This window comes from Heloderma suspectum, chromosome 15 (genome assembly GCF_057233095.1).
Source record: "Heloderma suspectum isolate Gila_16-S chromosome 15, 16-S_ref, whole genome shotgun sequence".
Taxonomy (NCBI): domain Eukaryota; kingdom Metazoa; phylum Chordata; class Lepidosauria; order Squamata; family Helodermatidae; genus Heloderma; species Heloderma suspectum.
The window spans coordinates 19,268,197-19,274,196 of record NC_139472.1 but is presented as its reverse complement, the minus strand read 5'-3'; the positions used below and the strand labels follow the sequence as shown (position 1 = coordinate 19,274,196).

The 6,000-nt window shown below is 44.9% G+C and overlaps 1 protein-coding gene across 3 annotated transcripts in view; it reads left to right on the top strand.

Moving 5' to 3' along the window:
• The first annotated feature begins 327 nt into the window (after nucleotides 1-327).
• ZNF362 (zinc finger protein 362) overlaps nucleotides 328-6,000 on the top strand; it is a 55,692-nt gene continuing 50,019 nt past the window's right edge. The window contains exon 1 of one of the 3 annotated variants that reach the window (XM_084821959.1): nucleotides 328-465. The gene's annotated coding sequence lies outside the window, so the exon portion shown is untranslated. Of the gene's footprint in view, nucleotides 466-1,508; nucleotides 2,117-6,000 lie in introns of those variants that run through there. The other 2 variants (XM_084821957.1, XM_084821958.1) reach the window with 2 other exon arrangements.

The following is a 6,000-nucleotide window of genomic DNA, read 5'->3' as shown; positions in this document are numbered from 1 at the left end:
GCAGGGTTTGGAGGCTGGGGGGGGGATGTCAACGCGGCGGGTGGGGGGAGAAGGAAGAAATAGATGGACAATGTATCCCTCCGGAGCAAAGTTGCATGCCTCTTCCTTTGCCTGCCTTCTCCTTTCTGCAAATGCATGTCAGTTTCAGGCGAAGGTTTCTGCAAATGCATGTCAGTTTCAGGCGAAGCTTGCAAGGAAAAAAAAGCGGGGGAGTGCGTTGGGGGGTATCTTTGCAAATGTGATGCATGCATGTATTTGCGGCCGATCGGGATCGGAGAAAGGAAGGGGGGTGTCTTCTCGGTGCCCCCTTCTCCTCCTCTTTCTCCCCCCCTTACGACGTACAGAACCTTGGGCGGGTGGAGAATGAAGCGGAGGAAGAGGAAGCTAAAGGGGGGTGCCCATTTTCTTCCTTTGCAGACGGATCGCTGGCTGGGGTTGCAATTTGCAAGTGGAGCATGTGTATTGGTATAGGAAGTGTCTTTTTTTTTTTTTTAATAAATAAAAGCCGGGCTATTCAAATAGGGAAAAATAAAAATAAAAAAAATAAAAGACCCCTTTTGGTGCAACCTTCCGGCCAAGAATAATTGAATGCAAATAAAGGCGAGGGCAAAAGGAGCTTATTTTTCCCCCCCTCCGACTTTGTACTTTTGTGGCTGCCTGATTTTTTTTTTTTTCCCCCTTTCTTCCTTCTTCCCCTCTCGGAGTAGACAAGCTTCAGATTTCTCCCCCCCCCCCCCAGCTTTTTTTTTTTTGCAGATCTGCAGAATATGGCGTCCCCGTTCTGTTTTAAAAATAAGCAGGGCTGCCATTTTTGTTTCCCTTTTGTCTGCAAATTTTAATAAAAACTGTCTGAGAACGTGGGAGAGGCAGCCGAGTGGGGCAAAAGGGGGCACCTAAAAAGGGGTGTTTTGTTCTTTTATTTTTTATTTTTTTTAAAAAAAAATATATATTATTATTTGTAATCTTCCTTGCTTTGCATTTGTATGTGTGTAAGAGATGTTGCTCGGTTGTTGGATCAGGGGTTTATTTTTCTTTCTTTCTTGCGCTGAGAATTGCATGTGAATGGCACTTTTATAAAATATATATATATATATATATATATATGAAAACTCTGTTTAAGATCTGAAGTTAACTTATGCAAAAGTTGACCCTGGAAATATTGTGTAAATATGCCCCCCCTCCCCGCCAACTAACCCTGATTTGTACATTTTTCTTCTATTTTTTTTTTTTTTATCCTTTTGGTGTATGTAATTGTGTGTTGTGGGGGGAGGAGTTAACTGAATCTGTTGGTTCCTTTAAAAAAAAAATGTACTTTTTTGTTTTTAATGGTGGGAAATCGTGTGCTTTTTCTTCCTCCCTTCCTAAAAACGAGAGTTTTGGCAAGCTGGGTTTGCTGAGAAATAGTTTGGAAATCAGCTCTTTGAACTGGAATGTGCTGTGTCCATAGTGTGGAATCTGCCTTTTTAAAAAGCATGGTGAGATTTCCCCTTTCCCTGTGGTTGCAGCTCAGTAGAGAGAGAGGTCTGTCCTTTATGGCATTTTGTAGTTGTGTCTGTGTCTTCCTCCCATGTACATAATTTTCCAGGTCTTTTTGGAGTGTGATCTGTTCTGCAGCCTGGTAGAACCATTTCACCACTGGACGCAAAAAGAAGTGATGTGTATTAAGACAAGTATGAATTTATTTTGGGAGGAAGGTGCCGGGAGCAGTGATATTGGTTAGGAATTGTGCAGGTTTGGGTTTTCTTTTCTCCCTCTCCAGTGGAGTGTTTTGCTGTGTCTTAATCTGCAGCACATACAATACATTTCCTTTTGTTCAGTTATATTTTCCAATGGACTTTCTGGAGACTTTCTGTCCGAAATGCCATATTTCCCCCGGCTTGGGTTGAAGTTTGATTTGTGGCTTGTTCTGAACTGGGCCGGCAGAGAGGCCTCGGAAAGGTGGAGACATTTTTGAGAGACGGCGCACAAGTTTTGGCAATCCTGGGGCAGATCTTGAAACTGGGAGAGGGGTTTTCGTCCTCCTTCGTGGGCGTGTGTGAGCGTATAGACGTGTCTGGTTTATCCATTCGGTACATAAGGCTTGGTTGGTGGCAGAGAATAAGAAATTCAAGGACAGGTAAGCCTGTATCTCTATAGATAATTTGCTTGGGTTTTCTTTTTCCTTCAAGGCCAACTTCTGTTGGTGTTTGAATGATGCAAGCTTTCAGGTCACACAGAGCACTACTGCCTGATACCGAACGCCGTACACCAAGAGAAATTGATCTGGCTGATGCTGCCACATTTCCTGTTCTGTGTTCATTTGGCTGATAAGTCATGTTAAGTTTTTGATTCTTGGAGGTGGGGGTTCCATCTTTGGGAAATGGGTCCTTCATGTTTGGGGGGGGGAGCTCTGGTTTCTGGCTACTTACGCGTGAACAAATCTGGGCCTGATCCTAAAGTTGTGGAAGTGGTTAATGAAGAAGCCACATGCAAGGAACGCATAATCAAACTATGGAATTTGTTACCACGGGATGTAGTGATGGCCACCAACTTGGATGGCTTTAAAGGGGGTTAGACAAATTTCTGGAGAAGGCTATCAGTGGCTACTGGTCGTGATGGCTATGTGCTACCTCCAGTTTCAGAGGCAGTATGCCAACCGGTTGCTGGGGAACATGGGCGGGAGGGTGCTCTTGCACTCAAGTCCCGCTTGTGGGTTTCCCTCTGTGTGAGCAGAACGCTGGACTAGACAGACGCTTGGTCAGATTCAGGAATGGTCGTGTTAGGTTCTTATGATCCACGCCAGCATCAGAGGCTGAATTGGGGGTGGGGAGTAGTTCTTCCCATGTGGTTTGTACATTCCTATGGTACCAGAGCATTATGGGAAGGAGGCAAAAGGAAGTGGAAACCACAGTGGTTTGGTAGCACAGTAATTCCCAAAATATGTGTCATGTGAGAATGGGTAGTGTCCTGCTAGAAAATCATCGGAAGCCCCTGTGAGCAAGTCTAGAGAGGAAGCTGACCGTTGCATCTCTGCATGATTTACCATCCTGGACTTGCCTCTTTCTGGTCAGACTGTACTGAGGGCAGGTAATTTTGGCATGTCTCTTCATTGTGTGGGATGGGATCATTCAGTTATTCCCAACACAGCTTCCTAGCCAAATTACCTGTGCTAAGCAGAGGCTGACTGTCGCCTCTCTGCACTCTGGAAAGTGCCTCCTTCCAGTGAGGAGTTACCTCCAGAACATTGACTCATGCAGAAGCACTGGACTCCTCCTAGGTGGGTAATTCTGATGTTGTCACACCTTCAATGTAAGCTTTTCTGGGTGTAAGATTGAAATGTGCCTCCTGTCTTTTTTTTTTTTAAGTTCCTCGTGCATCATTGTTTAGGAAACACTGCTTTATTGTAAGAATAAGAGCCAGCGTGGTGTAGTGGCTAGAGTGTTGGACTGGGAGTCAGGAGATCTGGGTTCTAGTCCCCACTCGGCCATGGAAACTCACTGGGTGACTTTGGGCCAGTCACACACTCTCAGCCCAACGTACCTCACAGGGTTGTTGTGAAGATAAAATGAAGGAGGAGGAGGAGGAAGATGTACACCGCCTTGAGTTCCTTAGAGGAAAAAGGGTCGGATATAACTGCAATAAATACATAAATTGTGCCTACTCCCAGTGGATGCAGAGAATTATAAACCCACCTGATGTATTAAGGTTTCATACATACATGCACACCTTAGTGGTAGAACACCAGTGAAAGTCAGAAATGTGGGAGTGGATGCTAATAATAATATTTATTATTATTATTATTATTATTATTAATTTCATTTCTATACCTCCCCATAGCCAAGGCTCTCTGGGCAGTTCACAATAATTCACAAAAATACAAAAACTATAATACTATTAACATACTAAAATGTGATCCAAAATTTTTTAAGGTACAAAATTTAAAACAATTAAATAGCTAAAATTGGTTTTGCTACACAATTTCAATAACAGACTTGTTCAAGACAGCAGACATAAATGCGCATATAAAAATATATACATATATATAAAAATATATGCCATTAAATCACATGCTATTAAATGCCTGGGCGTAGAGGGCAGTCTTAACCTAGTGCCCAAAAGACGACAGTGTTGGTGCCAGGCGGGCCTCAGTGGGGAGCTCATTCCATAGTTGGGGCCACCACCGAAAAGGCCCTCTCCCTTGTTGCCAGCTTCTGAGCCTCCCTTGGAGGAGGCACTCAGAGGAAGGCCCCAGATGTTGATCATAGCGCCTGGGTAGGTTCCTGTTGGGAGACGCATTCCGTTAGGTATTGTGGTCCTGAGCCGTGTAAGGCCTTGTGGATTATAACCAGTGCCTTATTTATAAGAATTGAAATTATTTTTCGTATTCCAGATGGTAGGGATAGACAACCGGGGATCCCAAGGGCAAAGGGCTCCCGAGATTCATGCAAAGGGCGCTTTAATGCCGTCCTCCCAACAGAGGCCTTGGCAGAGTACACTCCTCCATTGCTGATGCACAAGCCAGCACCTGGCCAGGCAGCTCTGGGCGGTCAGCCAAGGCACCTCAGAGGAGAAGCTCTCTTGCTGTTCACTCCAGTTGAGAAAATGAGTCAAGGCCTCTGTTGCAAGGATGATGTTCAAGTGCCCTTTGTATGAATCTCGGGAGCCCTTTGCTTGCATTGTGGCTTGCTCAAGACAAGCAAAATCCTTAATTAGCTTAATTAGCTATTTTTTGAAAAGTCGTTGTTTACCAACCTCCCAGGCACATAAGGGGAGAAAACTGTGTTCCTTCCTTGTTACCCTGAGGAGACAAGTGTTCAAGAGCCCTTTGCTCATGTGCTAAAAGCAATGTATTTCCTGACCCATGACGCGGTTGGTAATCGCAGTATGGGTGCCATATTGCTCAGTTGCCTGATTAATTGCTGTAGATGAAGTCAGAAAGAAACAGCCTTCTCTCCCCGCCTCGGTCAAGTTCAAGAGAAACCCTGGGCGTTTGGCGGGGGGGATTTGGGGCCTGCCCCTTGCAGTGTGTGATTTGGCTGCCTCTACCAATAGAGATAATAATATCTAGCATTTGTGACGTGTGTGTGACGGTTCAAAGAGCTTCAGCTGCATGATCTTGGCCATCCTTGCGACAACCCTATAAGGCGGGCCTGTAGTATTATCTCCATATCACAGATGGGGCTGAGAGAATACTGGCGTACCCTAAAGCCACTTATATTTGTGGGCTAGGCATCTTCTGTGTATTTCTTTGCAATGCTGGCTTCATTTCTGGGCTACGCTAGCTACATATAAGGAAAGATGGCAAGCGGTACTTCATGTCTCCCTCCCCACTCCACCCCACCCCAGTGATTTTTTTGTGCGTTTCCCCTAAATCCTTCAGGGGCAGGAGACTGAAACACTTGATGGGGAAGATCGGGGGCATGGATTGCTCCTTTCAGGATTCCCAACCAGTGATTCTGAAAGGAGTAGGTACCAGCTTTGTTTTAGGAGGTCAAAGCATCTACCAGATCCCCTCCCAGAATATCAGGCCTAGAAACAGTGTGCTAATTTGTGGGGATCAAACAGGGCATGTAAAAAAAAAAATCTTTGTACCAAGCTGAGTGTAAATTCCTTGCATTTAGGAAAGCTCATCAGGGACAAGGCTAGTCTAAAAGTGTTTTCCTTATCATGCTAGCTTTTTGCATTCAGGGATTTATTGACATGGGGAGCATTCAAGTATATGATTTCTTCTGTTCTCCCCCCCCCCCCCAACCCACTTCAACCATCTGCTGTCTGCAGTGGCAAAGGCCAGAACCTATTTAAAAGTGCCATGTTGGACTGCAGTTCCCATAATTCCCAGCTAACATGGCTGGGAGTTGCAGTCCAACACATCTGGAGGACACCAGATTGGCAAAGGCTAATCTAAGGAAATGGTGCAGTATCTTCTTGTCTGTTTTGTCTCACATTCCCTTCTGTTAAGTATCTGCTCCTCTAGATCATGCAAGCCACAAAGAGAAATGTGTTTAATGTTCCCTGTCTGGT